The 17,603-nt window shown below is 36.7% G+C and overlaps 1 protein-coding gene across 1 annotated transcript in view; it reads left to right on the top strand.

Annotated features, from left to right (window-relative positions):
* The first annotated feature begins 6,832 nt into the window (after positions 1–6,832).
* The window catches only part of LOC142348390 (uncharacterized), a 106,422-nt gene continuing 95,651 nt past the window's right edge, over positions 6,833–17,603 (top strand). Inside the window, exon 1 of the mRNA XM_075399724.1 lies at positions 6,833–6,853. The gene's annotated coding sequence lies outside the window, so the exon portion shown is untranslated. The remainder of the gene's footprint in view (positions 6,854–17,603) is intronic.

Genomic DNA, 17,603 nt, shown 5'->3' with positions numbered 1-17,603 from the left:
TCTTGAGTGTTCGCGCTCTCTGCGTCATGCCACTCTTCCTTTATTGCAGTAGATGTGCTCTGCTTCTTTTTGTTGCCATCTTCATGATGACCATCATCGGTGTGCCAAATCCCCAGATGCTGTGACCCCTCATATAGTAGGTCGGGCGTCTCTGTTTTGTCAGGGACTGAGCCCACTTCGGACACCTCGATGATTACATCTCGAACTGCCACAACCTTGCATGTGTTGGGTATGTACACCAGGTAACCATTTTCTCCTTCAGTGTAACCCACCAACTTTCCTTCCAGTGCCGTGGGTGCAAGTTTGCTGACGTCTCTGTTCCTCTTCCTCATGAAGACTGTGCAACCAAAAATAGATAATTTACTAATTGGAAGCTGAGGTTTTATACCTCTCATCAGCTCTACTGGGCATTTTCTTCTCCTCATCTCACAACCAAAAGTCTGATCCTTGCTGCGTGAAGAATGGCTGCTCCCTACATCATCTGGGGAAGTCCTGAGTCAATGAGCAAACATCTTGCCATCTCCAGCAGTGTCCAGTTGCACCTCTCAGCCAACTCATTCTGTTGTGGCGTCTCTGGTATGGTCTTCTCTTGTAGGATGCCTGCATCTAAGCAGTATGTCTTGAAATGCTCTGAGAGAAACTCCTCCGCATTGTCTTGCCTCAGCTTCCTGGGTGTCCCAACACTGAGAAAGAATTTTTTCAGGCTGGCCAGTGCTTCACACTTTGCCTTTAGCAAGTCTACAAACACAAACTTCGTGTACTGGTCTGCGAACACAATGCAGAACCGGAACCCTGACAGTGACTCTACTCTGAAAGGTCCCGTCACGTCTCTGAACACCCTCTCCAGCTTCTCCTCTGCTTGGGTCTCTGCCACTCTTGGTACCGGAGTCTTTGTGATCTTGGCCAATGCACACACATTGCATACATCATCGAGTTCTCCCACTGTCTCTGTTGCATTCCTGGCCACACCCGCTTGATTCAAATGACCCAATCTTCTGTGCCACTTCCTTGCACTGTCAAGTTTCACGCTGTTGGAACTCATCTTGAATTCTAGAACGCTTCAGAGTAAGTAAAACAAATTATTTTCTTATGTTATTTTAACCGGAGTTCGCTTCTGGAGTTTCATGCAGCTGTTTCCTTTCTCGAAAGTGAAGCTATGTCCCCACTCCGTGCATCTTATGACTGATAGGAGGTTTGAAGAATATTCCGGCACACACAAAGCATTTTTGAGTTCGCATTGGAATTCTCCTCTGTTTGCGGGTATGCTGATCCTAACACAGCTTCTGCCCACCACTCTGGAAGCCTCTTCTTTGGGATTTCTGACCGCTGATTGAATGGGCACAAAGTCCAGGAACGCATCGATGTTCGTCACTATGTGATCTGTACAACCACTGTCCACTAGCATGCCTGCTGTCTTCCACTGGGTAAGAGCTGCCCATTATACCTCGTTTGGTGAAGCCAATGTTGGACCCATTGCCACTGACGCCTGTTTGCCTCCATCTCTTTGTCTCTTGCATGCCCTGTCTAGGTGACCTTTCTCACCATACTTGCTGCATTGTGCTGTCTCCTTCCTCCTGCAGTCCTTGGCAAGGTGTCCAGGGATCCCACATACAAAGCAGTTTCCTTTCTTGGGTCCCTTCTTGAAGTCACGCTTCACTGCCGGTGCCACCGAACCCCTTTGTCCCTTGTGTCTCTGTGCTGTGCTCTCATGGAAGTTCTGCAGCTTTTTCCTCAACTCTTTGAAATTCGTTGCCGGATAAAAGCATTCCTGTATAAAAAAATTTCGTACCTCATTGGAAGACCATTGAGGACCAAGGCGTTGAAGAGGGTCTCTGAGACTGCTTCCCCTGCTTCTTGTAACCTTGTGAGCAACACCTGTCCTCCGATGAAGAAGCTATCCAAATCCTCAGCATCTTCGAGCTGCAGTCGAGAAAGCTGTGCCACCAAAGTCACTACGGTTGGCGCCTCCACACTCTGAAATCTCCGTCGCAAAAGCTTCCAAACCTTTGCTCCATCGCCGATGCCGTCATCTCCCACACAGTCATGTCTCATCAGCATGAGGGTATAGAGTCAGTGCCAGATGGCACAATAAATTGTTCCATTTCTCCTTGATGTCTGCAAATTCCTTCTCATATGCATGCTTTAGCACCTTGTGGTTCTTCTTTTAATCATTGCTCGCCCCCTTGGCTAGTGGTGCAGGCTCGTTGGGTTGCTCCGCTGTCCCAAGTAGTGATTTGTAGAGTCCCTTCGTCTGCATCATTGCCACAAATCTTGTGCTCCAGATTGGAAAGTCCTGTGCCTTTCCTGTGTAGGTCAGCAGCTTCACTGTCTGTTGATCCATCGTATTTTGAGCAGGCAAAACAGTTGTGAAAAGAAAAGGTGCTAAGCAGAAAAGGATTATGACTGTCAACAACAAATTAGTTTTATTTTAGAAATTAGGTTTAAGACTTAGAAAATTGATGGGCCCATAACCTATTGGGCTATGGGTTTTCGCAAGCGGAATAAAAAGCGTTTTCAACTAAGTAGAAAAAATTAATTTCTCAAAATGAGAGAATAACAAGAATGATATTTTACAGTAGAATTTAGAGATTTCGAGGAGAAATCTGATTATTAGATCAAGATGGTGATATGATTCTGGGGATGAAAAAGGACTCAAAAATCAGCTGTATATATACCCATTATCAGTGTGAAAAAGTCAAGATGCAAAACTAATCTTAGCACCATGATTTACAGTAGGGGTCGCAAGGGTTACCCAATATGGTTTGCTTCTGCAAATTAGTCGCAAAGGGAACCATAAATGAATTGCATTGCACTTTTATAAGAATTCATTCACATTTCCGGAGATATCAAAATCAGTTAATGCATGCTGGGAAGATTTTACAACAATTAATCTAACTCTAATAATCGTTATCTAGAATCATCAATTTGAACCGATTATTGATTCACAGCACCATTTCGTGAAGGTTCTTTATATCAGTATTGGTGACTTGAATCAATTTTCCTCTGTCAGAGTAAATTGGTAAATTAAACTTTCTAATAATACTAAGTTTAAGTCTTCAACTCGAATCAAAATTCTAACATAAATGTCAAGAATGATACACATCTTTAGATTAAAAATTGCTCTAGGTCTTGCAGGGAAATGTTTGCTTAATTTTTATGTTCCGAATGCGTCATTTGTTTTATTTCTGAGAAAAATCCAACGTAGATTTCTTACTAAATAACTAAATGACTTTATCTGTTTTACATACTCTATGGTTAGACTGCAGCAGCTATAAAATAAAAATAAACGAATTTAATTAGAGCCCCAGAAACGAAGAATAGACGCCCTTATGTTTTTCTAACTCCAATAAACAAAATTTTCAAATAACATCGTGTTACTTGGATTTGGACATACATAAATTGAAGTGAAAGATGCCATCATAGAAAAAGACTTTAGGGCTGAAAAAATGTGTTACAAAATTTAAAAAAAACAACAAAAGCTAGCGCAATAGTGTCATACAAGCAAACTTGTACAGTTGGAGTTAACTAGGATTTAAGTTGTAATAAAAGTGATAAGCAACTGAACAGACAAAATGCCCTCGCTACACTTAAAAGAATGATAACGTCCTGTGTTTGAGAGCGGAAAAAAGCAGTGGTGAATATTTCATGACTTCAGAGCTGAAAACAAATAAAAGATCCATGCATGCAGTGATTTGCTCACATAATGGTACGAATTTCAAGGAGCAGGGAAAGAGCATCAGGAGACCAATGAAAGATGAAGATGAACGAAAATCACCAATTAGTTTACGCATAAAGGCTTCAGGTGGAGGTTGAAATCGACCAGTGCGCAACACCAAGGAGCCATCTCTTAGCATTTTCGTCCTACCTTGAAAACAGCGAGCACTGAACACGCCATCTTCCACGGTCGGTACATCTTCGTTACATGCCATCTCACTCAGTCGTTTTGCAACACTCCAATTTGTCACGACGGATACGCCTTGAACGCATTCTTCTAACTCCACTAAGTGCCGACAGGTCCCACCTAGGTACAATAACACCTAATCAAATTCTACTCGGTAATTAATCACCCAAAATTCCTTCTATCGTTGGCGTCGGCGAATTTTATCCTCGTAAGCGATATTCTCGCGCGCAGTCTTTTGACATTGAAGTTTGGTCACGTTGGTTTGAGCAGTCTGTACCAGCTCTGAAACGTAGATCTGTAAATGGCCGATGCCTGCCACGCATCTTATATAAATTGGTGACTTAGTTTGGGTCGTCGAAGAAATCAACCCTTAATGTAAGTGTTCCACTGCTTGGATTGAAGAACTCTGGTACGAATCCGACAGCATCGCACGTTCCATTGTCGTACATACGTCGTCCATATCGCTCGGCCACCAGCTTATCGACCTCGCCCAGTTCTCTCAACATCTTCCTGGCCTGAGGATGCTACCGAGTAAATGCAAATGTCAAGAATGATATACATCTTTAGATGGAAAATAGCTCTAGGTCTTGCAGGAAAATGTTTGATAAATTTTTTTGTTCCGAATGCGTCATATGTTTTATTTCTGAGAAAAATCCAAAGCAGATTTCTTACTAAATAACTAACTTTAACATATAGCTCAAAACCGATCTCTTTGTTTAATTTTTTTTCGATTTTGAGAGCATAAAAGATTTGTCCTCGATCTTAAAATAAGACCCGCCAAAATTGTAGCTAGATTTGCCGTTTTGATGTCGTTTGCTTTTGCCTTGACGTGTCCAAAATACAAATGCTCTTTTTTATACAAAAGAAAAGAAATATTCGTCGGAGTTGAGCTACGAAAAATTTTTGTTACCTATACTTCCTCGACATTTAGGAACTTGTGAAAATTTTGCAGTAAGAAGAACACTCTGGTCAAGATTTATTATTGTGATGAAAGTGAGCATGCATTCAATTTTGGACTGTTAGTTGACTAACACATACCTCAAACAATTGAATTAAATTGTGAACAGGATTTTTAGTAACTAAAAGTTTGCTATTAAGCTAGGTTCAATTTACTAATGAAATTAATTTTTTGTTTAGTTTAAATTCGGATTTAAATTTTAAAAACAAACCCTTCCCCAGGTGTCATCAATGTCCGAGTTCTATATATCATCAACGCGAGTAATTTCTAATTATGCTCCTGCTCTTTTTCACAAATCGGGAAGCTATTTTTTTCATTTCCAATATTCGTAGTTGTCATTAACTTGATTGGTTATCCCTCTCTGTGGCTTACACATGCAGTGCCAGCCATCATATTTCAAGTCACATTCACATCCGGGATTTTTCCTACACGCTGTGTTGTCGCAAGATGATTCTGACTTAACAGAGCGAAATAGGGAAAGAAGACAACAGACCACGAAAGGAACAATCCACATTGTTTTGCGTTTCATTTGCTTTTATTCTGTTACGACCGCTAAACAATCAAACATTGAACACCCGTTGACTAAGACCATAGCAAGAGCCTTAATTTTTACTAACTGGTTATGAATAAGCTGAATCCTTAAATCTCTCATAAGTAAAATAAATTTCAGTTTAAAAATGCCCATTCTAGTATTGTCTATGTAACCAACTGCCGAGTGTTTTCAATAATAAAGCTTTACAGTTTCAAGTTTTTTACAATTCAAAAAATTTGAATTGTATTGGCGCGCTGTATTTTACAATCCAAAGAGTTTAGATTGTATTGGTTCTCTGTCTCTTTTACATTCGGAAGAAAATAGGTTGTAATGGTTCTCTGTCTTCTTACAACTCAAACAATTTGAATTTTATTGGAGCGCTGTCATTTTCACAACTCGAAGAGGAGTTATGGTGACATCTTTCCCCTTTTTAATCGGCCCAGTTGTTCTGAAACAGGATTTAAAAAGCAATGCCGCTATCTATGTTGCAAAATTGTTTAACGCTTAAAGGAAATTTTTTTGCTGTGGTCCTGAATGTCAGCGCATTTCAACAGTGATTTTTTATAGACAAGGTCTAAGTTTTTTTTATCAGTTTGTGAAAAAACTGATATACCTGTCTTGTCTGGCTACATAGTGTTCTCAGATTAATGTTCTGTAAATCTTGACCACCAATGAAATTATATTTTTCTTTAATTTACGATAAATTTTACATTTTGCTCATCCAATATCATTATACCAGAACAAAAGTTCATTACTCTGTTCAACCCTGTTAAAGAAAGATCCGTTAATTTTGCCAAAGCAGGTGCTTCTGTTTCTCGTTTTTTATTCCAAGTTAAACATAGTATTGAAATGCAGTTTCAGACGAAAGACTAGAGCATGGAAATCTAATTTTTCTTCTGCAATTTTCCTAGAAACCTTTTCATGATGGTTTAATTGCTCTAGCTGAACATGTCAGGGCTTTGAACTTAATGATCAAAAGTTCTGTTCTATTCAAAGATTTTTTGATGAAACAGTAAAAAACTGACAGCTTATTGCAGGTCGTTATCAATTGCCGTTTTTTTAATTTTCCAAAAAAGCCAAACTGTATCTGAGAACATAAACCAGACGTCACTTCCATTCTGTGTAAAGAGGTCCTAAATCTTTTAGCAACTTCAGCGGAGACTTTTTTATCGCTAGCAAACGTGACGTTAAGACGCTTCAAAAAATGTAAAGCTGAAAATTCTCTATAAAAAAGTGGTTCCAAAGTAGAATTGAGAATTTGAGAATTAGTTCCCGGCTAATCTTCGCAAAAAAGTCAGCTATAAACACGCATTGGATATGGTTGCTCATTTTAGTCATGAAACGCGTTATGAAAAGGTTGAAAAGCAAACAACATATTTTATCGAGCAATTTTACTCGAAAATAATTATGTTGTTCGCGAGTTCAATTTAATCTAATTGTTGTGATAAACTTATTAAATAGTTTCAGAGAAGGACAATGATTCTCACGGCGAATGACGTGGCCACCGCAATTATGGAAAGTGAATGCCTGGACGATAGAACGAAGAAAGCTATACGCGCTATTCTAGAGGACAATATTGCCAAAAACAATCGCATTGCCCAACTCGAAGCAGAAGTGGAACAAGTGAAAATTAAAGTGAATCAACTGGAAAGATACGAATCCAAGGACTGTTTAATATTCCAAAATTTGCCAATTGGAGCTAATGGCTCGCTAATCATGGATGTGGTGGCATTTATAAGAAACGTCATGCAAGTTGAATGTGAACCCCACGATTTGAAAGCATGTCATGATTTGGGCAATGGGACAACCCAACAACCACCTGGGATTGTTGCTAAGTTCTTATACAACGATCAGAAGGAACGAATCTGGAGCCGCAAACGTTTTCTAAAGTTTTTCAAGAACCCAATGAATGGCAAGCCAGTATTTCTTTACGAACGCCTAACAAAATACGACATAAACCTAAAAGAAACTGCTGAAATTCAAAACCTATTGGTAACAACCTACAACTCGGCTCCAATGCTACATTTTGAAGAAGGTGGTAGAACTAGAAGCCATACTATCAATTCAGTGAAAGACATCGACGAACTAAAGCAAACGGCCAAGAAAAATATGCGGATACTAAACACGCAACATCAAACGTCCAATGCGCCTCTATCCAATCCTGTGCCTGCTTCCAATGTCTTTGTGCAGCCGTCTACCCCACTCCCCAGTTTGTTTCGTCAGCCCAATTTCCAGCCAAGAACCCCAATTTCTACTGGCATTCCAGGACTTAAAAGAATGAGAGAAAAGACCACGTTTAGCGATCAAGAGTCATCGTTAGTGGAGGAACTCAGAAGTAGAAAAGACAACAAGGACGATCTTTTGGATTATGTAATGGGATTAATTGGTGATACCCCTAACGCTAAGGAAAGTAATCTGGACACAATCATTGAGCAGCCCTTTCATGTGGAGGAAAGTGAGGAGTTCCGGACCCAGGACTAGCGGTAATCATCCTCAAACAAATCGTATACCATCTATTACTATTCTAACTGTTAACGTTAGGTCGCTTCGTAAAAATCTTAACAACCTGGAAGCACTAGTGTTCAGCCTTGAGTCTCCGCCGTCAGTAATATGCCTTACAGAAACATGGTTAAATGAAGACGATGAGAAGTTTTGTTATCTATTGAAAGGTTATAATTGCCTTTCAAGCATAGTTCGTGACTCAAGAGGGGGAGGTGTGATGATACAAATTCATGAAACTATTCCATTTGTTAAAGAACTGTCATCATGTTTACCTGAATCTGCCTTTGTTCAACTAAAAGCGGGAAATTTTTGTTTTCAAGTGTTAACCTGTTATAATCCCCCACGCACTAATAAGCTGGAGTTCCTTGATATCTTTGATAGTTTTCTGGAAAGTTGTTCTGATGATCTTGGGATTGTTATATGTGGAGATTTCAACATAAATACTCTGGATTGTAACCTGATATCGAGAAACTACTTAAATGCTATTGCTGCAAATGGATACGATTTTTTGATAGATGAGCCGACTCGTGTTTCACATGAATCGGCTACCTGCATTGATCATTATATAACTAAAAATATTGTATTCTTCCAATCACTGGTCATGGAGGCCGAGAATTTTACCGATGATTATCCAATATATCTCAGTTTTTTTGTGACAGTGTCGAAGATTCTACTGAAAAAGTTTTCCGGGACACGTCTTTTTTGAATAACAAAGAACAAGTTCCGATTTAACAGTTTAAATTGAGTCACGAACTTGCCAAGTGTAAGTTATCTGATGTATTATGTGTCGATGAAGCTTTTGAGCAATTCCAGCGAACAGTTTTAAGTGTGACTGATTCTTTTGCACCTATAAAGAAAAGCCGAAATATCAAAATATCAAGACCCAAATGGTTCTCAAATACTCTGAAAAACATGCGGACTAAAAGAAATCGACTACACCGAGAGTGGTCAAAAGATAAGTCCAACAGTCAAAAGCGTTCGCGGTTCTGTGAATACCGCTTGAAATTTGAAAAAACCTACACTACAGGGAAAAAATCATATTATATGACTAAATTTACTTCCTGTATCGGAGACTCAAGGAGCACTTTAAAGTTGTTAAATGATATCAAGGGTCGAACAACTAAAGATTTGTCTCTGCCGGCTCTGTCATCTTGAGCGAGAATGGAAAAGAGTCCTTCAGGGTGCGAAATTGTTGAGAAATTTAATGAGTATTTTAAAAGTGATCAAAACTGTTCTATGCATCTATATCCAAAAAATACAGCGGAAATTGAAACAATCATCCATCAGCTTGATAATAAATCATCTTCTGGGGTTGATAATTTGAGCAACCTTATTGTAAAAGCAACTTCACCTGTTACATCGGGGTATCTGGCTGAGCTGGTGAATAAGTCATTCAAGAAGGGCTTTTTTCCAAGTCTTCTGCGCAAGGCGAAAGTAATTCCACTTCATAAGTCCGGTTTAAATCTTGATGAGAATAACTACCGACCAATATCTCTCTTAATTGTTTGGAGTAAAAATTTTGAACGAGTCATGTTTAATAGAGTCTATTATTATTTTGAATCCTTTAGTCTCTTCTTTAATAAACAATTTGGTTTTCGAAAAAAGCATAGTTGCGTTGATGCTCTGGCAGAGCTGACAGAGAGGATAAGGCATGTCAGAACTAAATTTTCTGTGAACTTTTTCTTGCATCTTAAAAAAGCATTTGATACTCTAGATCATAGCATCCTAATTAAGAAGTTGTCCTGCTATGGAATTGGAGGAAATGCATTAAAATGGTTTGAAAGCTATCTACATAACAGGTCTCAACGAGTTGAATTTTCTGGTTTTGCATCTTCATATAAAGAAATATCTTGTGGCGTTCCACAAGGGTCTGTTTTAGGCCCTATTTTGTTTTTGATATATTTAAATGACCTACCAAGTGTGTGTAAAAAATTAGAAGTTTTTCTTTTTGCTGATGACACAAATCTATCCGCACTCGATATGACTTATGAACAAATCACAGCCGACCATGAGTCGGTTAGCAGCTGGTTGACTTCTAACAAACTAGTACTGAATCTGGATAAAACAGTTTGCTTAAACATAGGTCATCGTGCTTCCAGTGTTGGTAGCTTCTGTATTGAAAATATTAATGTGCAAGCTGCTGCTACATGTAAATACCTGGGAGTTATGCTGGACTGCAAGCTGGCTTTTAATTCGCATATTGGAAATGTTTTGAAAAGGTTAAGCACCCAGTGTGGAGTCATTTCAAAGTTACGTCACTATGTACCCAGAAAAGACTTGATATTATACTACAATTCGAATACCAAGTCCGTTATTCAGTACGGACTTCTTGTGTATGGATGCTGCAGTTATTCTGCCCTGTACAGGGTTTTTTCACTGCAGAATAAAATTCTAAAATTCATTTGTTTCAGGAAAAAGCGTGATCAGTGCTCAGATCTTTTTGAAAAGCATCAAATTTTATCGGTTTATGAATTGTACTTGTATGAGCTCCTTAAATTTCTTCTGCGTTCTCTGAACAGTCACCACAGTGAAGAGTATCTCAACTAGCTTTTTATTTTTGAACGTTCTGATCGTATTACCAGAAGTGCTAATTTACGTCTGTTGAAACTGCCATTATGTAAAAAGCAAATCGAAAAAAATTCCATCAAGTATAGAGGTACTATTCTTTTTAATGCATTAGAGAGAAGTGGAGTATTGCCCAATAATCTTACAGAGCTTACTCCGTCAAGCTTGTAAATTTTGTGCATTTATTTAGAAAACATTATTTGATTGGTAATTCAAATTTAGTTACCTTGGTGTTCAAACAAAAGGGTTCGTGAGGGCTCCTGTCCCGGGCTGCTACGGCAGCCTGGGGCAGGAGCCCATTTTTTTTAACTTCTAATTTTCCATACCTAATATGAGCTTCGTAAGTTTAAGTTTTTTTAGTTTTCGAGATATGGCCCTTTTTTGGTCCATGATACCAAAAACACTTAATAATTTTTTGGTCGATAGGAGACAAAATTATCGATTTTTCTAAAGTTTTGATTTTTCTACAGCTCTTTGCTTTTGTGAGCGTCCTCGTGGTGCTCAGACCTTGGCAGTGGGACCAAAAGGTTCTTGGACGTTTTTTAATGATCAGAAACACTTGTGACTTCTTTTGCTACTTTTTTACAGAGCCCTTTTCTTCTCTAGGTCTTTTTTCATTTTGCTTTGAAGACGTATTACTCAGTGGGGCTGACCTTGTGTAGGCCTGATGGCTTCGTTGTCTGCCCTCTCCAGCTTAAAAGTCCAGCATGACTCTATTGTTAGGATCCTTTCTTTTTTTTGCATATCTGTTACCGTTTTTGAAAGTTGTTATTTCATTTAATACTGGAGAAATAAATTCTTTCTTTCTTTCTTTCTTTAATCTTAATATTTGAGTTGTAACTCTTCAAGGACAACTGTTCAAGGACAATCGACACTAGTTCAAATTGGCTTTAATTTCAGAAAAAAGTCACGCAACAATAATCGAGGATTAAGAAAATTAAAATTTTTACGACTTTTTTACGACTAATGATTATATCAACGCGGATAAGTTCTTTATTTGTGAAATGTGACTCAATTAAATTTTTAATAAATTTGAGCACTAAATTGAGGAGTTATGAGGAGAATTAAATGATCAAAGCCGTGGCGGTGGTCTCGTTGTACGGTAGTGAGAGTAACTATTTCCATGTTTTTCTTGTCACCATTAATCCAAGCAAGTGTATGCATTTCCAACAACGGAAACAATGACATAAAAAGACAAAAAATTTTTTGAGACTAACCGGTTTGGGAGACTTTCCAAAAATTATGCAAAAAATGCATTTAATTGTGATGAAGTTATGAGAAATGCGCTGACAATTCAGCGCAGTTCTTACTTAATTTCAGCGCATTTATGTGCCATTCCTACTAAAACGGTAAAACACGGTACAAAAAACCAGTTTCGGGGCAAAAAACTTACAAAATAATGAGCTGAAGTTCGCCAAAACTGTGGATCATATGAGCTGAAACTGCGCACCAATTAATCTGCAAAAAGTGCTGAAATTAATTTAACAAATGTGATGAAAATGAGATGAAAATATGTAAGAGTTCCGTGGAAGACGCGCTGAAATCTCAAAGTCTGAGCGTCTTCTCAAAGTTTCAGCGCATTTAAATGCCTTCATAGCTTTTCCTAAATAATATCAGGGCTTTCAGTGCACTTTATAAAATAAAATGCGCTGAAACAGCGCTGACATCTCAACCCGGATGTTATTCAGTTCTTAAGATTTTATCAAAAAATTCTCAATAAACATTTTTGAGCCATAGAAGGTTCCAGATTATATCAAATTGCCGCTAACAATGCAGCCCGTGAAACAGTCAACAATTCCGTTTCTTTTTATAGGATGTATAAACGAAATTTAAAAAACCAACCTTTAATGAGAAGAAAACTAAGCTCTAATACTGGAACTTCGTAGCCAGTAAAAAGTTAGCAGTACTTTTTGTATGTTTTGTCAAAAATCTTCCTATTCCGTGATTTTTATAGGAACTTCAACAGTACAACAGTAACGGTATTCAGATAACAAATCACATAAAAGCTCTTTTGTATCTTTCTAGAGCTGTTCTCAAGTTCAAAAAAAAATAAGACATATGGACGTAACAATTGTTTTTTTTTTGTTCAGTTTTGTTTCATGTTGACCGAAATTCGAAAGTTTCTGATGTTTTCTTGTGTATCATCGAAGTTCTAACAGAAATGAAATACCGTCATAACCCAAATGTCCATATACTGATCACACGTTATCTGCCATCGCATTATTTTCTAGTTCGTTTCCAAGCTTTGTCATAATCCTAGAACTTTTTACACGAGAGAGCTATAGTTTTTAATCTAATCTTATTGATTTTCTTAAAAAAACTTTTCAGACGGATCTTGCAAAAACCTTGTCAGACTATATTTGGTTGTATAATGCATAAACTTGTATTATTAATATTGAGATAGTCAATTTTGACTGTACAGTGGAAAACTGTCAGTACAGTTTTAAAAGGTAACTTGAAAAAGTAATTGTAACTCTTCAAGGATAACTGTTCAAGGACAATAGACACTAGTTCAATTTGGCTTTAATTTTTAAAAACAAAAACTGGACTGCATCGCAAAAGAGATCAAGACCTATTGAAGACATATAACTATTGTCTGCCTCTACCATCAAAGTTCTCCACACCATCACTGTATTTTGAATTAAACTTTTATATGGGTTTTTTCTCTTCCCTCTAACTGACGTATTAATGTCTATCTTAGAAATCAGTTACTGTAACCAAACAGCAGTAGTAGCAGTGTATAAAACATGCTATTCGGTCACTTAAAAAAATTTTTTTTAAATAATTTTGTTTTCTTTTTTTTTGGCTGGATAGTTGCTGGATAGCATGCTTTATACACGGGTATAAAGCATGTTATCCAGCCACAAAACTTCGAAATTTTTAAACAATTTTTTTAAGTGACCGGATAGCATGTTTTATTAACTGCTACTATTGTTGCTTGGTTACAGTAACTGATTTATAAGATGACATTTACGCGTCAGTTAGAGGGGAAAAAACCTATTCAGAACCCTGTTTATTTCAGAAAAAAATCACGCGAAAATAATCGAGGATTAAGAAAATTAAAATATTTACGACTTTTTTACGACTAATGATTATATCAACGCGGATAAGTTCTTCTTTTTTGTGAAATGTGACTCAATTAAATTTTTAATAAATTTGAGCTCTAATTGAGGAGTTATGAGGAGAATTAAATGATCGAAGCCGTGGCGGTGGTCTCGTTGTACGGTAGTGAGAGTAACTATTTCCATGTTTTTCTTGTCACCATTAATCCAAGCTAGTGTATGCATTTCCAACAACGGAAACAATGACGTAAAAAGACAAAAAATTTTTTGAGACTAACCGGTTTTGGAGACTTTCCAAAAATTATGCAAAATATGCATTTAATTGTGATGAAGTTATGAGAAATGCGCTGACAATTCAGCGCAATTCTTACTTAATTTCAGCGCATTTATGTGCCATTCCTACTAAAACGGTAAAAAACGGTACAAAAAAACAAGTTTCAGGGCAAAAAACTTACAAAATAAAGAGCTGAAGTTCGCCAAAACTGTGGATCATATGAGCTGAAACTGCGCACCAATTAATCTGCAAAAAGTGCTGAAATTAATTTAACAAATGTGATGAAATTGAGCTGAAATTATGTAAGAGTTCCGTGGAAGACGCGCTGAAATCTCAAAGTCTGAGCGTCTTCTCAAAGTTTCAGCGCATTTCAATGCCTTCATAGCTTTTCCTAAATAATATCAGGGCTTTCAGTGCACTTTATAAAATAAAATGCGCTGAAACAGCGCTGACATCTCAACCCGGATGTTATTCAGTTCTTAAGATTTTATCAAAAAATTCTCAATAAACATTTTTGAGCCATAGAAGGTTCCAGATTATATCAAATTGCCGCTAACAATGCAGCCCGTGAAACAGTCAACAATTCCGTTTCTTTTTATAGGATGTATAAACGAAATTTAAAAAACCAACCTTTAATGAGAAGAAAACTAAGCTCTAATACTGGAACTTCGTAGCCAGTAAAAAGTTAGCAGTACTTTTTGTATGTTTTGTCAAAAATCTTCCTATTCCGTGATTTTTATAGGAACTTCAACAGTACAACAGTAACTGTATTTAGATAACAAATCACATAAAAGCTCTTTTGTATCTTTCTAGAGCTGTTCTCAAGTTCAAAAAAAATATGGACGTAACAATTGTTTTTTTTTGTTCAGTTTTGTTTCATGTTGACCGAAATTCGAAAGTTTCTGATCTTTTCTTGTGTACCATCGATGTTCTAACAGAAATGAAATACCGTCATAACCCAAATGTCCATATACTGATCACACGTTCTCTGCCATCGCATTATTTTCTAGTTCGTTTCCAAGCTTTGTCATAATCCTAGAACTTTTTACACGAGAGAGCTATAGTTTTTAATCAAATCTTATTGATTTTTTAAAAAAAACTTTTTCAGACGGATCTTGCAAAAACCTTGTCAGACTATATTTGATTGTATAATGCATAAACTTGTATTATTAATATTGAGATAGTCAATTTTGACTGTACAGTGGAAAACTGTCAGTACAGTTTTAAAAGGTAACTTGAAAAAGTATTTGTAACTCTTCAAGGACAACTGTTCAAGGACAATAGACACTAGTTCAAATTGGCTTTAATTTTTAAAAACAAAAACTGGACTGCATCGCAAAAGAGATCAAGACCTATTGAAGACATATAACTATTGTCTGCCTCTACCATCAAAGTTCTCCACACCATCACTGTATTTTGAACTGAACTTCTATTTAGGTTTTTTCTCTTCCCTCTAACTGACGTGTTAATGTCTATCTTAGAAATCAGTTACTGTAACCAAACAGCAGTAGTAGCAGTGTATAAAACATGCTATTCGGTCACTTAAAAAAGTTTTTTTTAAAATAATTTTGTTTTCAATTTTTTTGGCTGGATAGTTGCTGGATAGCATGCTTTATACACGGGTATAAAGCATGTTATCCAGCCACAAAACTTCGAAATTTTTAAACAATTTTTTAAGTGACCGGATAGCATGTTTTATTAACTGCTACTATTGTTGCTTGGTTACAGTAACTGATTTATAAGATAGACTTTTACGCGTCAGTTAGAGGGGAAAAAACCTATTCAGAACCCTGTTTATTTCAGAAAAAAGTCACGCAACAATAATCGAGGATTAAGAAAATTAAAATTTTTACGACTTTTTTACGACTAATGATTATATCAACGCGGATAAGTTCTTCTTTTTTGTGATATGTGACTCAATTAAATTTTTAATAAATTTGAGCACTAAATTGAGGAGTAATGTGAAGAATTAGATGATCGAAGCCGTGGCGGTGGTCTCTTTGAACGGTAGTGAGAGTAACTATTTCCATGTTTTATTGTCACCATTATTCCAAGCCAGTGTATGCATTTCTAACAGCGGAACCAATGATATAAAAAGACAAAAAAATTTTTGACAATCACTGACCGGTTTGGGAGACTTTCCAAAATATATGTAAGAAATGCGCTTAAATGTGATGAAATTATGAGAAATGCGCTGACAATTCAGCGTAATTCTTACTTAATTTCAGCGCATTTATGTGCAATTCCTACTAAAACGGTAAGAGTTTCAGGGCAAAAATTTTACAAAATAATGAGCTGAAATTCGCCAAATCTGTGGGTCATATGAGTTGAAATTGCGCACCAATTACTCTGCTAAAACTGCTGAAATTAATTTAACAAATGTGATGAAAATGAGCTGAAATTATGTAAGAGTTCCGTGGAAGACGCGCTGAAATCTCAAAGTCTCAGCGTCTTCTCAAAGTTTCAGCGCATTTCAATGCCTTCATAGCTTTTCCTAAATAAAATCAGGGCTTTCAGCGCACTTTATAAGATAAAATGCGCTGAAACAGCGCTGACATCTCAACCCGGATGTTATCCTGTTCTTAAGATTTTATCAAAAAATTCTCAATAAACATTTTTGCGCCATAGAAGGTTCCAGATTATATCAAATTGCCGCTAACAATGCAGCCCGTGAAACAGTCAACAATTCCGTTTCTTTTTATTGGATGTATAAACGAAATTTATAAAACCAACCTTTAATGAGAAGAAAACTAAGCTCTAATACTGGAACTTCGTAGCCAGTAAAAACTTAGCAGTACCTTGTATGTTTTGTCAAAAATCTTCCTATTCCGTGATTTTTATAGTAACTTCAACTGTACAACAGTAACGGTATTTAGATAACAAATCACATACAAGCTCTTTTGTATCTTTGTAGAGCTGTTCTCAAGTTCAAAAAAAATAAGACATATGGACGTAACAATTGTTTTTTTTGTTCAGTTTTGCTTCATGTTGACCGAAATTCGAAAGTTTCTGATCTTTTCTTGTGTACCATCGAAGTTCTAACACTAATGAAATACCGTCATAACCCAAATGTCCATATATTGATCACACGTTCTCTGCCATTGCATTATTTTCTAGTTCGTTTCCAAGCTTTGTCATAATCCTAGAACTTTTACACGAGAGGGCTATAGTTTTTAATATAATCTGATTGTTTTTTTTAATTTCGATAAAATTAACAAAATTTTATTCGGATCTCGCAAAAACCTTGTCAGACTTTATATGATTGTAAAATGCATAAACTTGTAACCTTAACATTGAGATAGTCAATTTTGACTGTACAGTGGAAAACTGTCAGTACAGTTTTAAAAGGTAACTTGAAAAAATTTGTCATTATCAGCCAAACTGGACTAACGGTTCAAAAGCAACTTTTCATAGTAAACTTTGCGTCCTTTCTAATTTTATATTGCAGATTTGCCAAACATACTGTCTGAAAATTTGAATATTCGAATCGAAAAGATACAAGGAAGTGATTAGGTGACTTTTTAACTTTTCACCAACTCCAGACTTGATAAGCTGAAAGTATATCTTCAACTAGTTACTTTGTCCTTAAAATGTTTTGATTGATCTATTTGTTTATCGTAGTGAGTACAGAGTGCTGTAATTACAAAAGCTATCAAGCGCATAACATCAAACTGGTTTTGTTGAACATTTTTGAACACTTTACATTTTTTGCGTACTCCGAGTAGTAATGAAGGTTTTCAGTTTTGGTGAGCGATTGACTGAAGTCCTTAGTTTATGATAACCTTTTTGGTAATTTTTGCTTAAATTTT

The sequence above is a fragment of the Convolutriloba macropyga genome, chromosome 10 (assembly GCF_964194025.1).
Source record: "Convolutriloba macropyga chromosome 10, txConMacr16.3, whole genome shotgun sequence".
Lineage (NCBI taxonomy): Eukaryota > Metazoa > Xenacoelomorpha > Acoela > Convolutidae > Convolutriloba > Convolutriloba macropyga.
The sequence above is the reverse complement of the archived record's forward strand: the minus strand, read 5'-3'. Positions and strand labels throughout refer to the sequence as shown.